Source organism: Pongo pygmaeus, chromosome 1 (assembly GCF_028885625.2).
Source record: "Pongo pygmaeus isolate AG05252 chromosome 1, NHGRI_mPonPyg2-v2.0_pri, whole genome shotgun sequence".
NCBI classification, from domain to species: Eukaryota; Metazoa; Chordata; class Mammalia; order Primates; family Hominidae; genus Pongo; species Pongo pygmaeus.
In genome coordinates, this window is record NC_072373.2 from 43,548,229 (window position 1) to 43,563,468 (window position 15,240).

Here is a 15,240-nt window from a genome sequence, read left to right on the forward strand (position 1 = left end):
TTGCATTTCTCTAATGACCAGTGATGATGAGCATTTTTTCATATGTCTGTTGGATGCATAAATATCTTCTTTTGAGAAGTATCTGTTCATATCCTTCGCCCACTTTTTGATGGGGTTGTTTGTTTGTTTAAGTTCTTTGTAGATTCTGGATATTAGACCTTTGTCAGAAGGATAAATTGCAAAAATTTTCTCCCATTCTGTAGGTTGCCTGTTCGCTCTGCTGATAGTTTCTTTTGCTGTGCAGAATCCCTTAGTTTAATTAGATCCCATTTATCTATTTTGGCTTTTGCTGCCATTGCTTTTGGTGTTTTAGTCATGAAGTCTTTGTCCACACCTACGTCCTGAATGGTATTGCCTAGGTTTTCTTGTAGGGTTTTTATGGTTTTAGTTCTTACATTTAAGTCTTTAATCCATCTTGAGTTAATTTTTGTATAAGGTGTAAGGAAGGGATCCAGTTTCAGCTTTCTACATATGGCTAGCCAGTTTTTCCAGCACCATTTATTAAACAGAGAATCCTTTCCCAGTGCTTGTTTTTGTCAGGTGTGTCAAAGATCAGATGGTTGTAGATGTGTGGTATTGTTTCTGAGGCCTCTGTTCTGTTCCATTGGTCTATATATCTGTTTTGGTACCAATACCTGCGGTTTTGCTTACTGCAGCCTTGAAGTATAGTTTGAAGTCAGGTAGCATGATGCCTCCAGCTTTGTTCTTTTTGCTTAGGATTGTTTTGGCTATGCAGGCTCTTTTTTGGCTCCATATGAACTTTAAAGTCATTTTTTCCAATTCTGTGAAGATAGTCAGTGGTAGCTTGATGGGGATAGCACAGAATCTATAAATTACTTTGGGCAGTATGGCCATTTTCATAATATTGATTTTTCCTATCCATGAGCATGGAATGTTCTTCCACTTGTTTGTGTCCTCTTTTATTTCGTTGAGCAATGGTTTGTAGTTCTCCTTGAAGAGTTCCTTCACATCCCTCGTAAGTTGGATTCCTAGGTATTTTATTATCTTTGTAGCAATTGTGAATGGGAGTTCACTCATGATTTGGCTGTTTGTCTGCTATTGGTGTATAGGAATGCTTGTGATTTTTGCACATTGATTTTGTATCCTGAGACTTTGCTGAAGTTGCTTATCAGCTTAAAGGAGATTTTGGGCTGAGACAATGTGGTTTTCTAAATATACAATCATATCGTCTGCAAAGAGAGACAATTTGACTTCCTCTTTTCCTAACTGAATACCTTTTATTTCTTTCTCTTGCCTGATTGCCCTGGCCAGAAATTCCAACATTATGTTGAATAGGAGTGGTAAGAGAGGTCATCCTTGTCATGTGCCGGTTTTCAAAGGGAATGCTTCCAGTTTTTGCCCCTTCACTATGATATTGACTGTAGGTTTGTCATAAATAGCTCTTATTATTTTGAGATACATTCCATCAATACCTAGTTCATTGAGAGTTTTTAGCATGAAGGGCTGTTGAATTTTGTTGAAGGCCTTCCTGCATCTATTGAGATAATCATGTGGTTTTTGTCATTGGTTCTGTTTATGTGATGGATTACGTTTATTGATTTGGGTATGTTGAACCAGTCTTGCATCCCAGGGATGAAGCTGACTTAATCATGGTGGATAAGCTTTTTGAAGCGCTGCTGGATTTGGTTTGCCAGTATTTTATTGAGGATTTTCGCATTGATGTTCATCAGGGATATTGGCCCAAAATTCTCTTTTTTTGTTGTGTCTCTGCCAGGCTTTGGTATCAGGATGATGCTGGCCTCATAAAATGAGTTAGGGAGAATTCTCTCCTTTTCTATTCATCGGAATAATTTCCGAAGGAATGGTACCAGCTCCTCTTTGTGCCTCTGGTAGAATTCAGCTGTGAATCCATCTGGTCCTGGACTTTTTTTGGTTGGTAGGCTATTAATTATTGCCACAATTTCAGAACCTGTTATTGGTCTATTCAGAGATTCGACTTCTTCCTGGTTTAGTCTTGGGAGGGTGTATGTGTCCAGGAATTTATCCATTTCTTCTAGATTTTCTAATTTGTTTGCATAGAGGTGTTTATAGTATTATCTGATGGTAGTTTGTATTTCTGTGGGATTGGTGGTGATATCCCCTTTATCATTTTTTATTGCATCTATTTGAGTCTTCTCTCTTTTTTTTTATTAGTCTTGCTAGCATTCTATCTATTTCGTTCCCTTTTCAAAAAACCAGCTCCTGGATTCATTGATTTTTTGAAGGGATTTTTGTGTCTCTATCTCCTTCAGTTCTGCTCTGATCTTAGTTATTTCTTGTCTTCTGCTAGCTTTTGAATGTGTTTGCTCTCACTTCTCCAGTTCTTTTAATTGTGATGCTAGGGTGTCAATTTTAGATCTTTCCTGCTTTCTCTTGTGGGCATTTAGTGCTATAAATTTCCCTCTACACACTACCTTAAATGTGTCCCAGAGATTCTGGTACATTGTGTCTTTGTTCTCACTGGTTTCAAAGAACATCTTTATTTCTGCCTTCATTTCATTATTTACCCAGTAGTCATTCAGGAGCAAGTTGTTCGGTTTCCGTGTAGTTGTGTGGTTTAGAATAAGTTTCTTAATCCTGAGTTCTAATTTGATTGCACTGTGGTCTGAGAGACAGTTTGTTGTGATTTCTATTATTTTACATTCGCTGATGAGTGTTTTACTTCCAATTATGTGGTCAATTTTAGAATAAGTGTGTGGTGATGCTGAGAAGAATGTATATTCTGTTGATTTGGGGTGGAGAGTTCTGTAGATGTCTATTAGGTCTACTTGGTCCAGAGCTGAGTTCAAGTACTGGATATCCTTTTTAATTTTCTGTCTTGTTGATCTGTCTAATATTGACAGTGGAGTGTTAAAGTCTCCCATTATTATTGTGTGGGAGTCTAAGTCTCTTTGTAGGTCTCTAAGAACTTGCTTTATGAATCTGAGTGCTTATGTATTGGGTGCATATATATTTAGGATAGCTAGCTCTTCTTGTTGAATTGATCCCTTTACCATCATGTAATGGCCCTCTTTGTCTCTTTTGATCCTTGTTGCTGTAAAGTCTGTTTTATCAGAGACTAGGATTGCAACTCCTGCTTTTATTTTTTCTTTTCTTTTGCTTGGCAGATCTTCCTCCATCCCTTTATTTTGAACCTACATGTGTCTTTGTATGTGAGATGAGTCTCCTGAATATAGCACATCGATGGGTCTTGACTCTTTATCCAATTTGCCAGTCTGTGTCTTTTAATTGGGGCATTTAGCCCATTTACATTTAAGGTTAATATTGTTATGCATGAATTTGATCCTGTCATTATGATTCTAGCTGGTTATTTTGCCCGTTAGTTGATGCAGTTTCTTCATAGCATTGATGGTCTTTACAATTTGGCATGTTTTTGCAATGACTGGTACCAGTTGTTCCTTTCTATGTTTAGTGCTTCCTTCAAGAGCTCTTGTAAGGCAGGCCTGGTGGTGACAAAAGCTCTCAGCATTTGCTTGTCTTTAAAGGATTTTATTTCTCCTTCACTTATGAAGCTTAGTTTGGCTGGATATGAAATTCTGGGTTGAAAATTCTTTTCTTTTCTTTTATTATACTTTAAGTTTTAGGGTACATGTGCACAATGTGCAGGTTAGTTACATATGAGAACTTGAATACTGGCCCCCACTCTCTTCTGGCTTGTAGGGTTTCTGCAGAGAGATCCGCTGTTAGTCTGATGGGCTCCCCTTTGTGGGTAACCCGACCTTTCTCTCTGGCAGCCCTTAACATTTTTTCCTTCATTTCAACCTTGGTGAATCTGATGATTATGTATCTTGGGGTTGCTCTTCTCAAGGAATATCTTTGTGATGTTCTCTGTATTTCCTGAATTTGAATGTTGGCCTGCCTTGCTAGGTTGGGGAAGTTCTCCTGGATAATATCCTGAAGAGTGTTTTCTCACTTGGTTCCATTCTCCCCATCACTTTCAGGTACACCAATCAAATGCAGATTTGGTCTTTTCACATAGTCCAATATTTCTTGGAGGCTTTGTTTCTTTTCACTCTTTTTTCTGTAATCTTGTCTTCCCACTTTATTTCATTAATTTGATCTTCAATCACTTTCTTCCCTCTCTTCTGCTTGATCAAATCAGCTATCGAAGTTTGTGTATGCCTCATGAAGTTCTCGTGCTGTGTTTTTCAGCTGCATTAGGTCATTTATGCTCTTTTCTACACTGGTTATTCTAGTTAGCCATTCCTCTAACCTTTTTTCAAGGTTTTTAGCTTCCTTGAGATGGGTTGGAACATCCTCCTTTAGCTCAGAGAAGTTTGTTATTACCCACCTTCTGAAGCCTACTTCTATCAACTCATCAAACTCATTCTCCATCCGGTTTTGTTCCCTGGCTGACAAGGAGTTGTAATCCTTTGGAGGAGAAGAGGTGTTCTGGTTTTTGGAATTTTCAGCCTTTCTGCTCTGGTTTCGCCCCATCTTTGTGGTTTTATCTACCTTTGGTCTTTGATGTTGCTGACCTATGGATGGGGTTTTGGTGTGGATGTCCTTTTTGTTGATGTTGATGCTATTCCTTTGTTTGTTAGTTTTCCTTCTAACAGTCAGGTCCCTCAGCTGCAGGTCTGTTGGAGTTTGCTGGAGGTCCACTCCAGACTCTGTTTGTCTGGGTATCACCAGAGGAGGCTGCAAAACAGCAAATATTGCTGCCTGATATTTCCTTTGGAAGCTTTGTCCCAGAGGGGCACCTGCCAGATGCCAGCCAGAGCTCTCCTGTATGAGATGTGTGTTGGCCCCTACTGGGAGATGTCTCCCAGTCAGGATACACAGGGGTCACGGACCCACTTGAGGAGGCAGTCTGTCCCAGAGCTTGAACGCCATGCTGGGAGAACCACTGCTCTCTTCAGAGCTGTCAGGCAGGGACACTGAAGTCTGGAGAAGCTGTGCCCACAGCTGCCCCTTTCCCCAGGTGCTCTGTCCCAGTGGGATGAGGGTTTCATCTATAAGTCCCTGACTAGGGCTGCTGCCTTTTGTTCAGATATGCCCTGCCCACAGAGGTGGAAACTAGAGAGGCAGTTGGCCTTGCTGAGCTGCGGTGGGCTCCACCCAGTTCGAGCTTCCTGGCAGCTTTGTTTATGCTGTGAGCATAAAACTGCCTACTCAAGCCTCAGCAATGGCAGACACCCCTCCCCCCACCAAGCTCCAGCGTCCCAGGTCAATCCCAGACTGCTGCGCTAGCAGCAAGTATATCAAGCCAATGAATCATAGATTGCTGGGCTCTGTGGGCATGGGACCTGCCAAGCCAGGGACCAGAGGGAATCTCCTGGTCTGCCAGCTGTGAAGACCATGGGAAAGATGCAGTATTTGGGCAGAAGTGTACCATTCCTCCTGGTACAGTCTCTCACAGCTTCCCTTGATTAGGAAAGGCAAATCCCCCAACCCCTTGCACTTCCTGGGTGAGGCGACACCATGCCCTGCTTCACTCTCCCTCTGTGGGCTGCACCCACTGTTCAACCAGTCCCAGTGAGAAGAACCAGGTACCTTGGTTGGAAATGCAGAAATCACCCATCTTCTGCGTCGATCTCACTGGGAGCTGCAGACAGGAGCTGTTCATATTCGGCCATCTTGGAAGAGTCGACAGTAGACATTCTTATACCATTTCTGACTTTATTATAAATGTATCTAGTTTTTTTGTGATTAAACATGATTCTTGTTTTGCATTGGGAAAAATATATATATTGTCATTTTGAGATTTTTATCAAGAATGGATGGACAGAGATCAACAATTGGCATGACAATGTGAGGGGTTCCACTGACCAGCTCCCCGGTGAAACTGGTGAAAATTATTTTTTAAAAAGACACATTTAGGCAAGGTGCGGTGGCTCATGCCTGTAATCCCACACTTTGGGAGGCCGAGCGGGGTGGATCAGGTAAGGTCAGGAGTTCGAGACCAGCCTGTGCAACATGATGAAACCTCATCTCTACTAAAAATACAAAAATTGGCTGGGTGCAGTGGCTCACACCTGTAATCCCAACATTTTGGGAGGCTGAAGCAGGCAGATCACCTGAGGTCAGGAGTTCGAGACCAGCCTGACCAAAATGGAGAAACCCCATCTTTACTAAAAATACAAAATTAGCCAGGCATAGTAGCACATGCCTGTAATCCCAGCAACTCAGAATTACAGGAGGCTGAGGCAGGAGAATCACTTGAACCTGAAGGCAGAGTTGCAGTGAGCCAAGATTGCACCATTGCACTCCAGCCTAGGTGACAAAGTGAGACTCTGTCTGAAAAAAAAAATAAAAGAAAAGGAAAGAAAACACACACACACACACACACACACACAAAGCCTCTAGAAATGGTCCTAAGGGTAAACAGCAAGTGAAGAAACTTCTATTCAAGAAAATCAATGAAAATTTAGTAAGAAAGCAAATCTATTAACTTTTTAGAAGAAAACACAGAGGTATCTTCATGATCTTAAATTTGGCAAAGAATTCCTAGATATAACTCCAAAAGCGTGAGCAACAAAAGAAAAAAATTGGCAAATTGGACTTCATCAAAATTTAAAACTTTTGAGCAAGATGGCTGACTAGAGATGCCTGGTGCTAGTCTCCCCCACAAGAAAGGACCATGGCAATAAATAAATAGCTAAGACTTGACTGGATTGTTGAAGGAAGAGCACTGGAGTACAGTGAGGAAGTGGAGATGCACATGTGGTGATTGGAAGTACAGGAGGGCAACATGGAGGCACCTGCCCTTTGTAGCCCCATTTCCCTCACCAGGATCAGATCAGCCCAGATATGGGAAGGATTTCCCGCTGCAAGGAATAGGTAAGCAGAAGAGTCCCACTAGATACATGGCCACCACAAATACCTACAGTCCGTACTATAGGAGAATCTCACAGTCCTCACAAGTCCTAAGCCCAGTTTGGAGAGCTACCAGGAATTCACATAGCTGCCTTGCCCTGGATTAGGAGCACAAAGTATACACTCCCCACACTCCACCCACTCCCTGTGAGCCAAGCTGCTGTGGCACGATGCAATATTGAGACCACAGCCACTTCTGCAGTGTGCCCTTCTCTGGGGGCCAGTAGCCACTACACCCTTCCAGTACACAGATGGCTGAAGGCTCCAACCCCAGACAGCCAGACCCCATGTTGGCTGACCCACTGTGTACACACACGTTTCCAACCTGAGAAACAGAAACAGCCAGGTGAGCCACCCCTGGCAAAGCCTCACCATCATCACCACAAATTCTCTCAGCTTAGGCTACTGGGAAACTTGCAGACACCACTAGTGTGGACTATAGCTGAAGAAACTACATGGAGATTGCACTACTGCATCCACCTAGAACCAAGGCAAATGCACCCCACTGTACTGACATCCCAAGACTCATTCATACAAATAAACTTTTCTCCTGAAAACCTATTCCATAAAAATAGAAAAGATGACTTTTACACCATACATGTAGAAACCAATGTAGAAATACATCAACCATGAAAATGAAAGGAAACATGTCACCTCCAACAGAAAACAATAATTCTCCAGTAACAGTAATCATAGGAAATATAAGAAATGCCAGAAAGAAAAACAATTAAAAATAATAATCTTAAAGAAACTTGACAAGGCCAGGCACAGTAGCTCATGCCTCTAATCCCAGTACTTTGAGAAGCCACGATGGAAGAATGACTTGAGGGCAGGGATTCAAGATCAGCCTAGGCAACACAGGAAGACCACATCTCTACAAAAATAAATAAATAATTAGCTGGGCATGGTGACACACAGCTATATTCCTAGCTACGGTGGAGGCTGGGGCAGGAGGATTGTTTGAGCCCAAGAGTTTGAGGTTATAGTGGGCTACAATCACACCACTGAACTCCAGCCTGGGCAAGAGGGTGAGGCCCTGTCTCAAAAACAACAATGACAAAAAAAATTTAGTGAGATACAAAAGAACACAAATAGACAATTCAACAAAATCAGAAAAACATTTCATAATTTGAATGAGAAATTCAACAACAACAAAAAAGATAGTATTAAAAAACAGCAGAAATCTCAGAGCTGAAGAATTTAATGAATTAAATAAAAATTTAGCCATATACTAGACCAAGCATATAAAATAATTTCTGAACTGGAAGACCTGTCTTTTAAAATAAGACAGGAAAGAAGGAAGGAAGGAAGGAAGGGGAGGGGAGGGGAGGGAAGGAGGGAAGGAGGAAGGAAAGAAGAAAGAAAGAGAGAAAGAAAGAAAAAGAAAGAAAGAAAGGGAGAAAAAGAAAGAAAGAGAAAAAGAAACAAAGAAAGAGAGACAGGGAGGAAGGAAGGAAGGAAAAAAGGAAGGAAGGAAGGGAGAAATACTCCAGGGATGGCCAAGTGTAGTGTTTCATGCCTGTAATCTCAGCACTTTGGAAGGCCAAGGCAGGAAGATGACAAGTGCAGGAATGTGAGACCAGCCTGGGCAACATAGTGAGACTCTGTCTCTAAGGGAAAAAAAATTAAAGTAGCCAGACATGGTGGCACAGGCCTGTGGTCCTAGCTATTCAGGAGGCTGAGATGGGAGGATTGCTTGAGCCTGGGAGATCAAGACTGCAGCAAGCCGTGAATACACCACAGCACACCAGCCTGAATGAAAGAGCAAGATCCTGTCAAAAAAAAAAAAAAAAACCCTCTAGGGAGGTCTATATCCAGAAGTGAGAAGTGCAAAGACCAGCTTGGTTGGGGAGACCCTAATCCAGTGGTGCTAAAGGAATTAAAGACACACACACAGAAATACAGAGGTGTGAACTGGGAAATCAGGGGTCTCACAGCCTTCAGAGCTGAGAGCCTCCAACAGAGATTTACCCACGTATTTATTAACAGCAAGCCAGTCATTAGCATTTTTTCTATAGATATTAGATTAATTAAAAGTATCCCTTATGGGAAATGAAGGGATGGGCTGAAATAAAGGGATGGGTTGGGCTAGTTATCTGCAGCAGTAGCACGGCCTTAAGGCACAGATCACTCATGCTATTGTTTGTGGTTTAAGAATGCCTTTAAGCGATTTTCCACCCTGGGTAGGCCAGGTGTTCCTTGCCTTCATTCTGGTAAACCCACGACCTTCCAGCATGGGCGTTAAAACCATCATGAACATGTCACAGTGCTGCAGAGATTTTGTTTATGGCCAGTTTTGGGACCAGTTTATGGCCAGATTTTGGGGGGGGGGCCTGTTCCCAACATGTCCCCCTTCTTTGATTTGCAAATCGATAAAAGCAAAGGCAGCTTTGACACTGTGAGCTACTTCTCGCAGGAGTCAGGATCCACATCTGCACACTATACAAAGACAAACAACACAGATTAAAAGCACAATCATCATTGAAATCACAGAGCTTCCAAGTGTTTTTATCCATTTTAATGGGTTACTAGCTGCTAATCTGTCTGCAGCTCCTTCAAGCACTCCAGTTCCTGTCATTAAGGTCAGGTGTACCTGGGATGCTTTAAATATTTGTTCTTTTAATTTTGCAATATCCAAAGACAAGTTTGTAGAGTGTCTTTCTAGATGCTTTTTTATTCTTTCTCAAATTTTGATCTTATTAGGAGCTATTAATAGTTTCCACAAATCCTTATGTTTAGCTCCTACAATGAGCCATATCATTTGAGGTTGAGGTGACACTATACTGCCATGGTTCCAGACAATAGGAACTTTTGCCATACTTCTTATCATTTCTGCCATCTGACCACTTTGTTCAGACCAAATGAACTAGTGTGGCCGTGGCATGCAGACTGAGAGGTGCAATTTAAGCTAAACATCCCCTTAGGGGACCAATCAATGATTCCATAGGAATAGTTGCATAACATCTCTGCCTGTTCTGCAATGCAATCTTACTAAACAAGTTGTTCATTATTTCTGGCCAGGTGCTATTTTGTTTACAAATAGGTTTTTGAGGGTGGTATGCCTCAAGTATAGGAGCAGATTTATTATGGTAAATACTGAGATCAGAAAGCATGTGTAACTGTGTCATAGAGTGAAATCATCTAGGCATTATTGCCAGACAAGATTGATAAATATGCCCAATAAGTATAATTGTTCTCTGTGTCAGCCCTTGTTGAAGGAATACTCATGGCAATGGTGATCATCACTATGATAGATCACCAAATTACTCATTGTGACTGGTTGTCCCGCTTTCCTCAGGTTTTCTTCCACCATCTGTGACAGCTTCTTGATTTGTCCCCAGGTGGGTGGCTGTGTTCAATGGGTGTTGCTCATGACAGTTGGGGTCCTCCTCAGTGTCAGCCTTGACATGGGTGCAACCAGGGGGTCCTCGGGATCCTCCTGGAATCTCTTCCTCGGCATCTGGCTCATGATAAGGTTTCAGGTTTCTTGATGGTATCCAAATCAGTTATTGATTTTGGCCTGGAGAAACACAAGCATAACCTCTACCCCAAGTTATTATTTTACCTATTTCCCAACTTTTTGTTATCAGATCTCTCCACCAAACCAGTTGTTCTGCTTCTGTCTTTGCAGCCGGTTTCTGTAAATGCTGTTCAGCTGCTGATAACATCTGGCCTCTAGGCAGGCTCAAAAAATTTAAAGTTAATAATGCTAGATTCAATTGTATATGGGCTGTCCCATAATCCCTGTTTATCCCCCTTTTTTGTTTTTGTCTTCAGTTGTTCATCTGTATGAAATTGTAACTAAGCATTTTCAGTTAACTGTGTGGAATGAACCACATATGAAGAATCAGAAATCACATTAATAGACATATCAAAACAGTCAACACCTCAATTACAGCTACAAGCTCCGCTTTTTGAGCTGAAGTATAGGGCATCTGGAAAACTTTACTTTTTGAGCCAGAATAAGAAGCTTTACCATTACTAGACCCATCTGTAAAACAATGAAAATGCTTAGCAGGCTGCAGGTTGTTTACTGCAAGAATTGTAAATGAAAACCATTCACAGTCTTGCTCAGCTAAAGGGATAGTAAAGAAACAGTCTTTCAAATCTACGACTATTAAAGACCAATTTTTTGGAATTATAGCAGGAGAAGGCAATCCTGGCTGTAATGCTCCCATAGGTTGTATAACTGAACTGATGGCTCTTAATTCAGTTAATATTTTCTATTTACCTGAATTTTTCTTAATTATGAACACTGGAGAATCCCAAGCAGAAAATTTTGGGGCTATGTGCCCATTTTCTAGTTGAACTAATTTCTCTAAAGCCTCCAGTTTCTCTTTACTTAGCGGCTGTTGTTCTGTCCAAATTGGCTTATCTGTTAACCATTTTAAAGGTATAGGTTCTGGAGGCTTAACAATGGCCGCCATCAAAAATGATATCCTAAGCCTTGGCAGGAATTTTGTCTTTCCACTTGAAGTGGTCCTTTCAAAACTTGCAAATTTTTTCCTAGTCCAATACCAGGAACATACCCCATTATATACATCATATGTTGACTTTGAGGGCTATATAATTGTTCTGGAATTAGAACTTGTGCTCCCTATTGTTGTAATAAATCCCTTCCCCATAAATTTATGGGTACAGAAGTTATAATTGGTTGAATAATCCCAGGTTGTCCATCGGTCCCTTCACAATGCAAAATATAGCTACTTTGATATACTTCAGGGGGTTTACCAACTCCAACAATGTTAAATTGAGTGGGTTGAATTGGCCATGCAGATGGCCAGTGCTGTAGAGAAAATGTGCACTCCTGTATCTACCAAACCTTTAAATTTATTTCCCTGAATAGTTATTTCACAGGTAGGATGTTTATCCATAATTTGATTTATCCAATAAGCTGCTTTGCCTTGTTTATTTGTGCTTCCAAATCCTCCTGTTCATTTAATTTCACTTTTTCCCATTCCCACATATGACAAAATCAGGAGCTGTGCTATGCACTCTCCTGGCTCTGCTTTCCAGGGAACAGAAGTAGATATAACAATTTGAATTTCCCATTCTAATCTGAATCAATGACTCCTGTATGTATTTGTACTCCTTTTAAATTTAAACTAGACCTGCCTAGAACTAATCCTATTGTCCCTGCTGGCAAGGGACCACAGACTCCTGTTGGGACCTTTTGTGGGGGTTCCCCAGGCAGAAGACTCACAGCTTTTGTGCAGCATAAATCTACTGTGGCACTACTGGCTGTGGCGGGGGACAGGCATTGTACAGGGGTGAGGGAGTGACCTGAGCTGGAAATGCCCCAGTTTGGAATGGGGCCCGGGATGGGCCCCTCATGGCATTTCCTGAAATCAGGTTCCCATCTTTATCAAACTTAGAGTGACATGGATTAGCCCAATGTTTTCCTTTTTTACATTTTGGACATAGTTCAGGCTCAGCAGTTTTCTTTTTTCCCCTATCTGGTGGCCTGACTAGCTGATTTTTTCTACATTTTTTTTTAGTATGACCATGCTTCCCACAGTTAAAACAAGCTCCAGGAAATGGAGTATTTTCTTTATCCACTCTCAGTCCTGCCATTGTCCGTGCTAGCAGGTGGCCTGATGCAGATTACCTCTGATACCACCACAGGCCTTGATATAATCAACTAAATGTGCTTTCCCTCTGATAGGTCACAGAGCAGCCTGGCAATCAGGATTAGCAATGTTGAAAGCTAATAATTGCAACACTATATCCTGAGCAGCCAAATCTGCAATCACCTTTTTAAGAGACTCCTGTAACTGAGCTATAAAATCCACATATGGTTCTTTTGGTCCCTGTTTTATAGCACTAAAGGAAGGGTATTTTTCTCCACTTGAAGTGATTTTTTTTCCCAAGCTCTGATGCACACTCCTCTAAGCTGTTCTATGGCATCATCCTGCATGACCACTTGTGCATCTAAACCAGCCCAGCTGCCAACCCCCAAAAGTTGGTCTGCAGTTATATTAATTTGAGGTTTGGCCTGGGTGTTGCAAGCAGCCTGAATGGAAGCTTCATCTGCCCACCAAGTTTTAAATTGTAAGAACTAAGCAGGAGTTAGACAAGCTTGAGTAAGAGTGTCCCAGTCAGTAGGAATCATCTGACTGGAAACAGCAATGTTCTTTAACAGTCCCATTACAAAAGGAGAACCTGGTCCATACTGATTAATAGCTTCTTTAAATTCTTTGAGTAATTTAAAACAAAAAGGCTCAAATGTAGCTATAATATTTCCCTGTTGATCTGGGCAGTGTAGTCTAACAGGGAACTGCCAAGCCTCTTAATCACCCTCTCATCTAGCTTGCTGAATTCCTGACTGAATAGAACGAAGAGCGGTCGCTCGAGGTGCTGCTTGAACAGTCACTGGGGCAACTAATTTTTACCCACTGTCCTCTGGAAAAGAAAGATCTGGAGGGTTAGGCCACTCTTTTTCTTCAAAATAATAATGAGGGGGTGCAGAAGGGTAGGGATGAACCTCTCCCTCCTTTGCCACTTTAGCTTTAGCTGGTAAATAAACCTGCTCTATAACCTCTTCTGTTACTTCATTATACTCTCCTTCCTCCTCATCATCAGTGTGAAAAAGTTCCAAGATGGAACGAACCAGACCGCACACTTGTCCCATTGTTACCCTGATGCTTCTGAGCTCCCCTTCTTACTCACCATGGGGATTGCCTTAAGAGTACTCAGGTGTCCTCCAGCTAGTTCCATGTTCTCCAAGCATCGCTCCAGTGACCCTTCAACCTGGATTCGAGACCCCATGATGGAAACCACTTGCTCAGACCAGCTTGGTTGGGGAGACCCTAACCCAGTGGTACTAGAGGAATTAAAGACACAGAAATATAGCGGAGTGAAGTAGGAAATCAGGGGTCTCACAGCCTTCAGAGCTGAGAGCCTCCAACAGAGATTTACCCATGTATTTATTAACAGCAAGCCAGTCATTAGCATTCTTTCTATAGATATTAGATTAACTTAAAGTATCCCTTATGGGAAATGAAGGGATGGGCTGAAACAAAGGGATAGGTTGGGCTAGCTATCTGCAGCAGGAGCATGGCCTTAAGGCACAGATCACTCATGCTATTGTATGTGGTTTAACAATGCCTTTAAGCAGTTTTCCACCCTGGGCAGGCCAGGTGTTCCTTGCCCTCATTCTGGTAAACCCAGAACCTACCAGCATGGGCGTTATGGCCTTCATGAACATGTCACAGTGCTGCAGAGATTTTGTTTATGACCAGTTTTGGGACCAGTTTATGGCCAGGTTTTGGGGGGTCTGTTCCCCACAGAGAAGATGATAATCAGCATCATAAAAATATGTAAAACTCACTGGTAAAGTTAATACACAGGGAGAAAGAGATAAGACTCAAATCTTATCCCTACAGAAAACTGCCCAACTGCAAAAGTAAACAGTAAGAGAGGAAGGAACAAAGGATATACAAAACAAGCAGAAAATAATAGAATGCTAGGTGTAAGTACTCACCCATCAAGAATAATGTTGCATGTAAATAGATTGAATTTTCCCATTTAAAAGATATAGACTGGGCTGACTCTCTTTTTGGACTCAACCCATCTGCACCCAGGTGAAATAAACAGCCTTGTTGCTCACACAAACCCTGTTTGGTGGTCTTTTCACATGGATGCATGAGACATTTGGTGCCAAAGACCCAGGTCAGCAGGACTCCTTCAGGAGACCGTCTCCTGTCCTCACCCTCACTCCATGAAGAGATCCACCTATGACCTCGGGTCCTCAGACCAACCAGCCCAAGGAACATCTCACCAATTTTAAATTGGGTAAGTGGCCTCCTTTTACTCTCTTCTCCAACCTCTCTCACTATCCCTCAACCTCTTTCTCCTTTCAATCTTGGTGCCACCCTTCACTCCTTCTCTTCTCTTAATTTCAATTCCTTTCATTTTCTAGTAGAGACAAAGGAGACGCATTTTATCCATGAACCCAAAACTCTGGTGCTTGTCATGTACTCAGGAAGGCAGCCTTCCCTTGTTGTTTAATCATTGTGGGGATGCCTGCCTGATTATTCACCCACATTCCATTGGTGTCTGATCTCTGCAGGGATGCCTGCTTTGGTCATTCAACCACATTCCCTTGGTGGCAAGTCAATTGCAGAGATGCCTCCTTTGGCTGCTCACCCACATTGCAGCCCAGGGCTGCTCCCCAACCCTTTCTCCATGTCTCTACCCTTCTCTTTAAACTTGCCTCCTTCACTATGGGCAAACTTCCACCCTCCATTCCTCCTTCTTCTCCCTTAGCCTGTGTTCTCAAGAACTTAAAACTTCTTCAACTATCACCTGACCTAAAATCTAAATGTCTTATTTTCTCCTGCAACATTGCTTGGCCCCAGTACAAACTCAACAATGTTTCTAAATGGCCGGAAAATGGCACTTTTGATTTCTCCATCCTAT

General features: G+C 42.0%; 1 long non-coding RNA gene across 1 annotated transcript; it reads right to left on the minus strand.

The window, feature by feature from the left end:
• Positions 1-8,720: 8,720 nt before the first annotated feature.
• On the minus strand, positions 8,721-14,769 carry LOC129012859 (uncharacterized). Its single transcript, XR_010122645.1, has 3 exons — positions 14,303-14,769; positions 13,489-13,642; positions 8,721-10,339 (listed from the first exon to the last, which is right to left on the minus strand). It is a non-coding gene; the product is annotated as an uncharacterized LOC129012859 (long non-coding RNA).
• Positions 14,770-15,240: the final 471 nt, after the last annotated feature.